Below are 14,130 nucleotides of genomic sequence, written 5' to 3' on the forward strand. Positions count from 1 at the left end.
GAGAGGAGGCTGGTTGTTCGTCAGGTTTCTGAGGGTGGGGATGGACCCTCACGGGTGACAGAGCACCACGAGGTGAGCGGTTTGCTACCGAGCGGTTCGACTATCAGCACTACTTCCAGAGGGAAAGTGTGGCTGCGTGGTCCTTCAAAGCTTCCAAGACGTCCATATGTGCATAGAGACGTGTTGGTTAAACCAATGGGAGAGAAGTAAGTGGTTATCTCGACTCATCCCATATAAATTGTACCTTTTGTCATTTCCTCACATATAATATGACTTCACTATTCGAAATGCAGAAGCTTAGTAAAAGGTGGTGAGAGGCGTCTGCCACGGTCACTGAGTGGCATCATGGGGGTCTTTGTAGGTTAAATTATCCTGGACTGGTAACTTTGCCGAACGGTATCATTGAGCCAGCTTGGTCATGGGATCACTACAAACTTGCACCATGATTTCCTGGATATGCGTTAGAGGGTTTTTGATAACAGAGCCATGCGAGTGGTCAATGATTTCTGGGTAAGTCCTTTCAAACACCTAAATGTCAATACCAAAAGGTTTAAATTTGCCATAGTCATGATTTAACCCTTCTCACATGTATGCATGTTTGTAGGATTTTTATACATGTGTTGAGGGTCAGAAGGATCGTGCAAATGTGGTGGTTGAGAATATTGCCAAGAAACTAGTCCACGACATGCACTAAGAGGAGCGCGTCCGGTTAGTGGTCAAGTATCACGTGGACTATCTCAACCATAGGATTTCCAAACAAGAGGCTCGAGGGATGCATCTTTCACGGGACAATTACTTCAAGGCAAGTGACGATGGATGCTTGCTATTTCCTACACTACGGCAAAATTAGAATCCTTACTAAGATGTATTTGTTTAATTTACAGGTGATTCCTCGGTGGTGCGCTGACAAACGTCCGTGCTGGGAGAAGATCGTCAAACGGTGGACAGATCCAGGGTGGCAGGATGAACACAAAGTAATATCTGAATGGCGTAAGTTGATGGGGGGTCGAGGACACCGTCAAGGCAACCTCACCATCCCAGGTGTCGTCTCAAAACATGTAGGCAACCACATCCTTTTCTTTTCATCATGTTCTCTTTCATTTCTGAGCATTCCCTTGATTGTTTGGATCGCTTTCTTTTGCAGAAAGAAGACACTGGCAAGGATATCACTTACTTCGAGGCATGGACCATCAAACATACCAAAGACGATAAGGACAAGGACCCTCTCCACCCGGAGAGGGACTAGATCAGCTCTAAAGCCCGATCAGATGGAGAGAACTACACCAAAAAATTGAAGGAGACGTACGGGCCTGACGCTGATCCTCACGTACTACCGTTTGACCCTCTTGTGGCCATTGCCACGGCAGGCGGTAGACCGAATGGCCGGATGGCGGTTCACCTCGATTCTGTCATAACCTCCTCCCTTCTGAGAGTCAACACGCTCCGTGCTATGAGTACTGGCTCTACTCCTACCGTAGAGCGTCACGTACCACATTCCGTGAGCATTATTGAGGATATTCAGGTTAGTGCTTCTTCATTGATCCTTCATGGTCTTTCTTCATTGATCCTTCTTCATTATTGAGGATATTTGTATTTCAACATGAATGACATTTGCATTGCCATATTGTAGACTCGGCTGATTGACACCGAGAAAGAACGAGATGAAAACCGGACCAAGCTAAAGGCACAAGATGATCTAGTGAAGTCTTTACAACATATGTGTCAGGACCGGTTTTCCAATAAAACATTTATTGAGGAATCGACCTTGTATAAGACCAGTATAGGAAATCTTCCTTACTAGTAGACAAATCCTTGGTACAAAAATCCAGTAGTACTAAATATTAAACAAGGTTGAGCTGAGGCTGCTCAACAATTTATTACAAGCACGCCGTTATTATACATAAAGGCTGATATGACACAAGGAGTATGGTGGTATAACTACTGACCCGTAATAAAAGTGGTGGTGCATATGTCACAATGACGTGGGGGGTGACATAACTCCTAAATCTTACAGCTCTCGAGCGCTAGAGTGAGGCTCGATGATTTTATTTGGGTAGCGGAAGCGTATATGATACAAGTGACCAATTCCAGGATCGCACGGGACTGACTCAGACTCCTCTAGGCGTCGGACTCGTTATCGTATTCTTCATCCATAAGATCGCCTTCGTCGATATCTGGCCAAATCAACAAGCCAGGTGAGTACTTTGAATGTACTCGCAAGACAGTTTGGACATAAGATATAACAAATGCAAACATGATGCACATGAGCAGATTAATAATGCACACTCGATAATAAATTTACACGGCATGTTAAATAAAGAGGAAGTCAGGCAGTAGTCCTCTCAAAATCCCAATAGAATAATTGAAGACCGATCGGGTGTCTAAAGCGACGCCTCGAAAGGAAATATAATTTAACATGCCGCAGTCGGGCGTCTGAGCGACACCACATAAAGGGCTTATATTGAAATGGAAATGACAGTGCGTGCCACAGTCGGACGTCTACGTGACATCTCGTAAAGGGCTTATAATGAAAGTAAATAACATGGATGCCACAGTCGGATGTCTGAGCGACATCACATAAAGGGCTTATTTCAAAAGTAAATAACGAGAATGCCACAGTAGGACGTCTGAGTGACATCTCATAAAGGGCTTATAACAAAAATAAACATCAAGAATGCCACAGTCGGACGTCTGAGCGACATCTCATAAAGGGCTTATAACAAAAATAAACATCAAGAATGCCACAGTCGGACGTCTGAGCGACATCACATAAAGGGCGTATATTTCATCATCTGAATTCAAGTAGTTCATGATTTTAAATCATTCCAAGAAAATACTCAGTAATAATAAACAGGTTAGTCCATCCACAGGAATAACGTTCAGCCGGGTTTACCACTCATGTTCATTCACCGGTGATTGTCACTGAAACTGACATTGAGACTGACATAGATAAGTTGATCACAGTCCTTGACCATAGATATGGTTACTCGAATGGTTTTGACTCTGCAGAGTTTGTACTATTTATCCACAGCCAACGGATTTCAGTAGTCCCAAAGGACTAGCTCCGTTTACGGTATTTTAGAAGAAACACATCTAACCAGTACACACCCATTCCACGTCCCGATGCCAGGAATCACCCTAGGCAACGTTCAAGAAAAACTTTGAGACGGGGAGGCCACAACCTCGAGTAGCATGGGATCAAATTTATATCACGCGCTCTAAGGGGTGCCCCCCTCTCGGTCCCAACCGGAAACACCCATGCCCCCTGACCGGATGACGGGCTTTAATCCAGGGCCATGGAACCCTCATTACGGCGGACGGTTCGGGCGAGGATGGTTCTCTCCGAAGGAAGCTGCAAGCGCCAAACTGAGGCTAGGGTTAGAAGAGTGGGTGCACTAGAGGGTTTCTGATGCGGTTTGGGAGGCGGAGGTGCACGTACTCGAGCAAATCTTGCCGGAGCCCGAAGTGGATCGGGGCGGCCGGGGTCGGGGAAGAAGGCCTCCCCGAGGTCTTCCTAGTAGCTTGGCGTGGCTCTGGTGAGGTGGAGAGGTGATGCCTGGTCGAAGGCGAGCTCGGGGCGCTATTTATAGCCGGCCCGAGGCGGCTGCCGAGAACTGGATAACTCCAGCGAGTGACTATGGAGACGCAGTGGTTGCGCAGGTGGTTTAGGTGGCTAGGCGACTGCGGATTGGTCCACTGGTTCCATCCCGGGGCTAAGTTTGGCAAAACTTGGGTGACACTCCACGTTCTCCACGGAATGGCTCACGGGCACGACGGCGGCAGACAGCGCGCTCTGCCCCCCTCAGGCCACGGCGACGGTGCCGCAGCATGCACAGGGGAGGGGATGGCCACGCGGAGGCCTCTGGTGGCTTGGGCGGTGCTAGACGGCGCCGAAAGGTGGTGCTGGTCCCTGCTGGCCGCCACGGGTGGCTCTGCCACCGCAGAAGTTGCCGGCGTCGGCGAGACACGTCGCCTCCGACGCTTGCGCCCGTCCAAACGACCGTGCGACGCTCTGGATAAGAAGAAGGAGCAGGGAGCAAGGCGCCAACGTGCACACTGGTGAGATTGACGCCGCGGCTCTGAAGAAACGACACTGACGACAGAGATGCAACACTGAACTTTCTGAACGTTACTGAATTTTGACAGTAACAGTGCACGCCAGGTGTTCGATGAAATGTTTCTGGCATGTGTAGAATTTTTCTGGAGTTGATCTTTGGTGAGATGGCCTCTCAATGCATCTATGGGCTGCCTGATTTATCTCAGAATTTTTGGAGAAGGAAAAGAATGAATTTCACCAAATTTAGCAAATCTGGTTCAAACTTGCAGCAAGCAAAATTTGAAATATTTGAACTGTGGACCAGTGGATCTTTATGGATCTAGGCTGAGGGTACTAAGGACTAGCCAGGGGAGTTTATTTGGAACCAAAACTCAAAAGGAAACTTGTAGTTCCTTTGTAAGTCACCTTGGTCCAAAATAAATGACAGAAATTGTTTTGAGGATAAAATAAATAGAATAAAAAACAAAAATGGGTTGAAACTTGCTGGAGTTGGATGTTTGACTAGACCCAAAGTTGGAAGAAACTTTTCAACCTAGGTCATGGCAAGAGAAATTTTTTGGAATGGGGAGAGAATAAAAAAACCAAAATCCATAGAGTTTCTTTTTAATAGAAATAATTGCAAAACCCTCCAACAAAGCTTGTGTTGAGCCAACACAAATGTGAAAAACCCTTAAAACCAAGGATCAAGGTTGAGAAGGTCCTTTCAAAAAAATTCATAAAAGGTTTTGAGAAGGAGAGTCCCTTTAAAAAAAATTCAAATAACCTCCTTTAAATCAAATACAGATTTTAATAAAAATCCAAATCAAAATTTTGAGGTGTTACAGCACCTACCCCCTTAGGAAAAATCTCGTCCCCGAGATTTCAGCTAATCCTCAAAGAGGTGTGGATATTCTGTCCGAAGAAACTCCTCTCTTTCCCATGTTGCTTCGTCCTCGGTGTGATTGCTCCACTGAACTTTGAAAAACTTAATTGTTTTCTGATGGGTTGACCTTTCAGACTCATCCAATATTTTTACTAGACGTTCCCCGTAGGTGAGGTCCGGTTGCATGTCAATGTCCTCATGAGATACATGCTTCTCTGGGTTGCTTACACATTTCCTCAACTGTGAGACGTGGAACATGTCGTGGACGTCTGACAATTCTTCGGGTAGATCTAGCTGGTAGGCTACTGTGCCTCTTCGTGCAACTACACAGAAGGGTCCGATAAATCTTGGTGCTAGCTTTCCTTTAACTTTGAATCGTTGCAGGCCTCTCATAGGAGATACTCGTAGGTATACGTACTCGCCGGGTTCAAAGCTGACTTCCCGATGTTTTCGATCGTAATAACTCTTTTGTCGGCTTTGAGCTGTCTTGAGTCGGTCCCTGATTAGCCTAACTTTCTCCTCAGCTTCTTTGAGCATGTCTGCGCCGAAGATACGACTGTCTCCTGTTTCTGACCAATTTAATGGAGTACGGCATCTCCGCCCGTACAAGGCTTCAAAAGGTGCCATTTGTAGGCTGGCTTGGTAACTGTTGTTGTATGCGAACTCGGCATATGGCAAGCTTTCTTCCCAACTGGTTCCATAGGTGAGAACACATGCTCTTAGCATGTCCTCTAGAACTTGGTTTACGTGTTCATTTTGCCCATCAGTTTGGGGATGGTATGCTGTACTGAATGCTAGTTGAGTTCCCAGAGCTTGTTGTAATTGATCCCGAAATCTATAGACGAATTGAGTGCCTCTGTCAGATATTATAGTCTTTGGATTTCCATGCAGACAGACTATACGGGAGAGATAAAGCTTGGCAAGCTTCTGAGTGGTGTGGGTCGTCTTTACTGGGATGAAATGTGCCACCTTAGTCAATCTATCTATGATGACCCATATGGCATCATTTCCGTATCGTGACCGAGGTAGCCCGACAATAAAATCCATTCCAATTTCGTCCCATTTCCACTCAGGTATCTTGTTTGGCTGTAGTAGTCCTCCTGGTTTTTGGTGCTCGGCTTTTATGCACTGACATGAATCACAACATGCAATGAATGTGGCTATATCCCTTTTCATACCGTGCCACCAAAAATTTTCCTGAATGCCCTTGTACATTTTGGTCCCTCCTGGATGGATTGAATATGGAGCGGTGTGACCTTCGGCTAGAATTTGCTGTTTGAGGTCTTCTATATTTGGTACGCAAAGTCTGTCTCCGTACCGCAATATTCCTTTATCGTCTATGACGAATTCTGAGGCCTTGCCCAAACTCACTTTTCTTTGTATTTCCAAATTTGACACATTGCCCTCCGTGACCATCACCAAGTTGAGTTTGGCGAACTCCTACTGAAATTCCAGTCTCAAGTTTGGTAGACCGTCGTCGCCCGAACTGGGGTTTCAACTAAGAGCATCTGCCACTACATTCGCCTTTCCCCAATGGTAGTGAATGCCAACATCATAATCTTTCACTAATTCCAACCAGCGCTGTTGTCGTAAATTGAGTTCTGGTTGTGTGAAAATATATTTGAGGCTTTTATGGTCCGTGTATATTTCACAACGATTTCCAAGCAGAAAGTGCCTCCATTCTTGGAGTGCATGAATGATTGCTGCCAACTCCATGTCATGAGTAGGATAATTTTCTTCATGCTTCAGTAGTTGCCTGGAAGCGTATGCGACTACCTTGCCTTCTTGCATTAATACGCACCCGAGGCCCTTCCGGGATGCGTCACAATACACTTCGAAACTTTTGTGTATGTCTGGCACAATCAATACCAGTGTTGTGGTTAATTTCCTTTTGAGTTCTTGGAAACTTTTCTCACAAGCTTCAATCCATACATATTTCTTATCCTTCTTGAGTAACGGTGTCATTGGTTTTGCTATGGTGGAGAACCCATTAATAAACCTTCGGTAATATCCTGCCATTCCCAAGAAACTTCGTACATCTGTCACGCTGGCTGGTGGTTTCCAGCCAAGTACGGCCTTGACTTTTTCCGAGTCTACGGCAACACCTTCTTGGGTTAATACATGGCCTAGAAAAACAACTGTCTTAACCAAAATTCATATTTGCTGAATTTGGCGTATAGTTGATGTTTCCTTAATTCTCCCAGTACAATCCTGAGATGTTCAGCATACTCTTCTGGTGTCTTGGAGTATACCAGAATATCATCAATTAACACCACAACAAATTTTTCCATAAATTTCATAAACACTTTGTTCATGAGGTGGACAAAATATGTGGGGGCGTTCGTAAGTCCAAACGGCATTACTGTAAACTCATATAGTCCGTATCTGGAGGTGAATGCTATCTTGGGGATATCTTCTGTTCGTACTTTTAACTGATGATACCCCGACCTTAAATCAATTTTTGAGAAAACCTTAGCTTGCGCGAGCTGGTCAAATAAATCATTTATCCGTGGCATCGGATATTTGTTTTTGATGGTAACCATGTTGAGTGCTCGATAGTCGATACATAATCTCAGTGTCCCATCCTTTTTCTTGGCAAATAAAACTGGTGATCCCCAAGGTGAGGAGCTGGCTCGAATAAATCCTTTGTCCAGTAATTCTTTTATTTACTTCTTTAATTCTTCCAATTCAGAGGGGTGCCATTCTATAGGGTTTCTTGTAAATGGGGGTGGTTCCAGGTGCTAGTTCAATGATGAACTCTATCTCCCGGTCTGGTGGCATGCCTGGTAGTTCTTCGGGAAATACGTCAGGGAACTCACATACCACGGGATTTTCTCAACTCTGAAACGTCCATCTTGTTCAACCTTGGTTGTCGCGACATTTGTCTTTCTTGAGCTGCAATTTTTATTATCTTCCCGTGATGATGGGTAAGAATTACAGTCCGATCGAAGCACTCGATAAATCCCTTGTTTGTGGTTAACCAGTCCATTCCTAGGATAAGATCCAGCCCTTTATTTTCCAATACAATGAGGTTTGCCTGAAACTTTAGTCCCTCCAACTCAATAACCACACCTTGGCAGTAACTCTGAGTAATTTGCTTAATCCCGGGGGACTTGATGATCATGGATTTTTCCAAGGGAAGCATCGAAAAATCATGTTGCAAACCAAATTTCTTTAAAATGAACGAGTGAGAAGCTCCAGAATCAAACAAAACCGTGGCAGGTATTGTGTTGACAGGGAACGTACCGAGTACGATATCCGGGGCGTTCTGCGCTTCTTCCTTGGTCACATGGTTCAAGTGACCCTTCTTGTGATTGTTATTGGGGTTGAAGTTGTTTCGCTTGGGTGTTGAATTATTTCCATTGTTGTTCGGCTTGGGGGCCGAGTTTCTTGGCTTTGGACACTGTTTGGCATAGTGTCCTTCTTGTCCACAAGCATAGCAAGTAACAACTGGACGATATGTAAAATCCTTGTCTCTTGCATGAAAAATTTTGTTTGGCCGTGGAACGTTGGTCGTGGATTTGTTTGCTCCACCTTTCTGAAAATCAGTCTTGTTCCGGTTGCTGTGAGCATGAGTACACTACTAGGGAAAAGCCTAGCAGCAGCGCGGGTTTTGGGCCTATTAGCAGAGCGGGGGGCGGTGCTACTAATAAGGTGCTACAGCTAACGTATAGCAGTAGCGCGGGTGCCACCCGTGCTACTACTACATTCTTTAGTAGTAGCGTGGGTAAAAACCCGCGCCACTACTACCAGCGCGGGTTTTTTTTTATTTTTTTCGAAAAAATATTTCGATTTTTTCCCCTAATTTTCAAATTTCTGAATTATTTTAACCTCAAATCTCTAATCACCCCTCATCACTGCTCAATTTAATCTCTAATCACCCCTCATCATTCCAAATCATCTAACTTCCCAGATGGTCACCCATCCTCTCACTACTCCAGCCTGAGCATGCTTAACTTCCGGGTTCTATTCTCCCTCGTTTCCAAGTCTGCACTTGTTGTTTTCCTGACAATAGTAAGATGTCAATCCTATTAACCTCAGGAATTTAGCTTGAGCATGAAGTCACAGATTTCACTATTTGAGTTTGAAACTATTGTTCTAAAAAATTAGTAACACTAATATTTCTTGAATAATTAGTTTGACCACAGTTTGACCACAGTTTGACCACAGTTTAGCCATAGTTTGACCAGATTTGACCAAAATTCAAAAAACTAAAATAATTATTTAGTAACACTAATATTCTAGAATAATTAGTTTGACCATTGTTTGACCACACACTTTGAATTTTTTTCGATTTTTTCCACTCTAGATCTTAAAAGCCCCGTAACTTTTTTTGTTAGGTTTTTGAGGATTTTGAAAATGTTTAACGAGGTTCCCCCAGTTAAATTTGGATGTAACTTTTCGAGTAGATGATTTTTCATATAAAAAACTTTTTCATCCGAGTTAGTATGCAAAAGTTATGCCCATTTTTACAAATTCTCGAGAGATTTTGCAAATAAAGTCGAAATTCATATTTGCAAATTTTCCCAACAACTAGACCACATATCACATGGGAAACTTATTTTTTTGACATTTTCATCATTTTCTTTTGTTTTTTTAAAACTGAAAAGGCGATCCACGGGGGGGGGGGGGGGGGGTAGAGTTTGAAAATGGGACCTTTAGTACTAGCGCGGTTTTTTACCCCCTCGCTACTACTATGGCACCAGTTAGTAGTAGCGAGGGCTAAAAACCAACGCTACTGCTATCAAACTTAGTAGTAGCGAGGTTTTAAAAACCCGCGCTACTACTATGGCATGTCCCGGGAGGCACGGTAGAGACCGCTTAGTAGTAGCGAGGGTTAAAAACCCTCGCTACTGCTACTTACCAGTAGCGCAGGTTTTTAACCCTCGCTACTACTAAGTTGATAGCAGCAGCGCGGGTTTTTAACCCTCGCTACTAGTAACTTTCTGTGTATAGGCTTTTCCCTAGTAGTGGTACTCTGGTCTCTTTTGCGTTTGCGAAAATCCTCCAAGCTACGGCGCTCATTTTCCAATGTAATGGCTTTGTCCACCAGTGTCTTGAAATCCGTAAAGGTGTGTATGACCAGCTGGCATTTAAGTGCTAGTGCCAGACCGTCCAGGAATTTTTCCATCTTTTTATTTTCAGTCATGTGCTCTTCGTTGCCATAACGAGATAATTGAGTAAACTGACTGTTGTACTCAGTCACTGTCATGCTCCTCTGCTTGAGGTCATCAAATTCCCTTTTCTTGATTTTCATAATGCTTCTGGGAATGTGTGCCCCACGAAAACCTTCTTTAAATTCTTCACAGGTGATGTCATTTTCATTGGGGTGCATGTGTAGGAAATTTTCCCACCATGATGCAGCTACTCCTGTGAGATAGTGAGGTGCATATAGTACCTTCTCACGGTCCGAACATTGTGCAATAATTAATTTCCTCTCAGTGTCTTGAAGCCAATCATCGGCCTCAAGAGGTCTATCAGTGCGAGAGAACGTTGGTGGACGTGTCTTTTGTTGCTCAGACAATTTGGATTGCTGCTGATACGGTCCACGGTGATTTCCCATGTTGATAACATGGTTCATCATTTCTTGATGTTGCTATTGGCTTTGCTCATAAAGGTGGCATACTTGAGAAAATGCTGCTTCACTGCCTTGCTGACTTGACTGCTCCTGTGTGAAATTGTTCCTTGTCTGGGTACCATAATTTTCTTCCGGTGGACTTGCCATGGAACGAGTCCAGGGACGAGGCATTCCCACTCTGGGGTATTTTTAAAGAACCCATGAGAAAAAGAAAACTGAATGGCAAAAATAAATAATTTTTCAAAGGCGGAATTTTTAAAGACTCCAAGATTTTTCGAGGAAAATACTTGATTGCGCATGGAGAAGGACCCCTCAGTACATATCTTACATGCAAGCGGTAATTATACAATACATCACTCAGGATGTGCGTACACATTCCTGACATGTTATTTAGGCTAGTGCACTTCTCTGAGATCCTACATGATGCGCACACAAACTACTTCTCACCAAACGTATGTACATATAAACATATCATACAAGCTGGTACATCGCATGGCTGCTAGGCGCACTCAGTCGGAGATGGTAAGAACTTCCCTCGGCCTGCCAAGGGTATGACCCAGTGATGCTGGAGACTCAACCTCCTCCTCAATAATAGGCTCCAGGCATGAAGTACTGAGTTGAGGAGCTAGTGCGGGCACGGTAGGTGGTGTATCTCTGACTGGGGTAGGAGCAATGACTTGGTCAAATTCTTCAAGAGTAGGCAGGCGGCGAGCATTGGCAAGGTTGGCAGGTGCATAGGATGCTGAGGACGAGACGTAAGTCAGGGGTGGTGCTATATGGAGGAGCTCCCTCCTGTTGGCGGAACAGCCCTGCACGAAGTCCATACGAGTAGCCACAAAGTCGTCCACGAGGTTATCAAAAGCTGCCTCAAGAGCTTTGAGATAGTCAACCAACATCTCAATAGCCTCATCCCTCTCTCCCCTAGCGCAAGCGAACGCATAGTGACATGTATATGGCACGTGGCATGGGAGGTAGCGGTAGCGACGAGTCTTCATCGGAGGAAGAACATCCCGGAGACGTGCTATCGCCTCACGGGCAGCCATCTACATGGCATACCTCTCTGTAGGCATGGCCCTTCCCACAAATTGGAAGCGGCGTGTCTCAGCTCGTCCTCCCTTGAATTGCACCGCGGCCTGGTGCATGGACACGATGTCGCTGGTCTTGTGCTGGTAGAGTGTGAACTCCGGACGAGTCGATGGCCCGATCGCGACTTTGGTGATGGCGATGAGAAGCTTGATAAATCCCTCAGGTACATTGGCGAAAACCTATGATTCACAGCCGCTGCCAGCCATCTACAAAAGTAGACAGAAATTCCGAATAGTCAAATCATCAATTTATGATGACTAGCAGAAAATTGCTACAATTGCAAATAGATAAATAAAAGCACTTATTAAGCTAATAACCGATTAACGATCGCACCTAGTGGCTTCCTACAGTCAGCCTGGCTCTGGTACCAAGTTTGTCAGGACCCGTTTTCCAATAAAACATTTATTGAGGAACCGACCTTGTATAAGACTAGTATAGGAAATCTTCCTTACTAGTAGACAAATCCTTGGTACGGAAATCCAGTAGTACTAAATATTAAACAAGGTTGAGCTGAGGCTGCTCAACAATTTATTACAAGCACGCCGTTATTATACATAAAGGCGGATATGACACAAGGAGTATGGTGGTATAACTACTGACCCGTAATAAAAGTGGTGGTGCATATGTCACAATGACGTGGGGGTGACATGACTCCTAAATCTTACAGCTCATCGAGCGCTACAGTGAGGCTCGATGATTTTATTTGGGTAGCGGAAGCGTATATGATACAAGTGACCAATTCCAGGATCGCACGGGACTGACTCGGACTCCTCTAGGCGTCGGACTCGTTATCGTATTCCTCATCCATAAGATCTCCTTCGTCGATATCTGGCCAAATCAACAAGCCAGGTGAGTACTTTGAATGTACTCGCAAGACAGTTTGGACATAAGATATAACAAATGCAAACATGATGCACATGAGCAGATTAATAATGCACACTCGGATAATAAATTTACACGGCATGTTAAATAAAAAGGAAGTCAGGCGGTAGTCCTCCCAAAATCCCAATAGAATAATTGAAGACCGATCGGGTGTCTGAAGCGACGCCTCGAAAGGAAAGATAATTTAACATGCCGCAGTCGGGCGTCTGAGCGACACCACATAAAGGGCTTATATTGAAATGGAAATGACAGTGCGTGCCACAGTCGGACGTCTACGCGACATCTCGTAAAGGGCTTATAATGAAAGTAAATAACATGGATGCCACAGTCGGATGTCTGAGCAACATCACATAAAGGGCTTATATTAAAAGTAAATAACGAGAATGCCACAGTCGGACGTCTGAGTGACATCTCATAAAGGACTTATAACAAAAATAAACATCAAGAATGCCACAGTCGGACGTCTGAGCGACATCTCATAAAGGGCTTATAACAAAAATAAACATCAAGAATGCCACAGTCGGACGTTTGAGCGACATCACATAAAGGGCGTATATTTCATCATCTGAATTCAAGTAGTTCATGATTTTAAATCATTCCAAGAAAATACTCAGTAATAATAAACAGGTTAGTCCATCCACAGGAATAACGTTCAGCCGGGTTTACCACTCATGTTCATTCACCGGTGATTGTCACTGAAACTGACACTGAGACTGACATAGATAAGTTGATCACAGTCCTTGACCATAGAAACGGTTACTCGAATGGTTTTGACTCTGCAGAGTTTGTACTATTTATCCACAGCTAACGGATTTCAGTAGTCCCAAAGGACTAGCTCCGTTTACGGTATTTTAGAAGAAACACATCTAACCAGTACACACCCATTCCACGTCCCGATGCCAGGAATCACCCTAGGCAACGTTCAAACATGCTTGCCTGGTTCGGAGTAGTCGGAGTCTAGCTCGGTGAAGTTTGCGGTTCCGTCACCTCCTCCGGTATCTACGGTATAAAGAAATCGCATACTAACGTAAATACCGCGTGTGCACAAAAAGTGTTCCAAATATTTTTCAAATAAATATGATAAAAACACTAGACAGAAAAATAAAGATGACAGAAAAAGAATCAATTCAAAATCACCTTTTGTTTAAAAGTTATTAAGGTTTTAGTCCAGGGACTAATCTGTAATGAAACAAAAAACTTCCAAGGGCTAGTTTAGAAAAAGACAGGAAAACATTTCAGTTAGAAAGCGTATTTTGCCCGAAGGCGTTTTCATAAAACAGTTCGAAAAAAAGAAAAAGCTAACGAGGTGGTCCCACCCTTCAGGTTGAAAAACTGAAATAGAGTACGCTGGCGCCCGAGGCTCGCGGCGGTCGCCGGCGATGATCCACAGCGAGGTAGGGGGAGTGGATGGTACCTACGGACTCACGGTGCCCTCCCGCGTCCGTGGGTGGTGGAGTTGGTCGTCGGCGAGCACCATGTCGATGGCGGCCTTCGCTCCGGCGGACGGCGGTTCGGGCGAGGATGGTTCTCTCCGAAGGAAGCTGCAAGCGCCAAATTGAGGCTAGGGTCAGAAGAGTGGGTGCACTAGAGGGTTTCTGACGCGGTTTGGGAGGATGAGGTGCACGTACTCCAGCAAATCTTGCCGGAGCCCGAAGCGGATCGGGG

This window comes from Triticum aestivum, chromosome 6B (genome assembly GCF_018294505.1).
Source record: "Triticum aestivum cultivar Chinese Spring chromosome 6B, IWGSC CS RefSeq v2.1, whole genome shotgun sequence".
Taxonomy (NCBI): Eukaryota; Viridiplantae; Streptophyta; class Magnoliopsida; order Poales; family Poaceae; genus Triticum; species Triticum aestivum.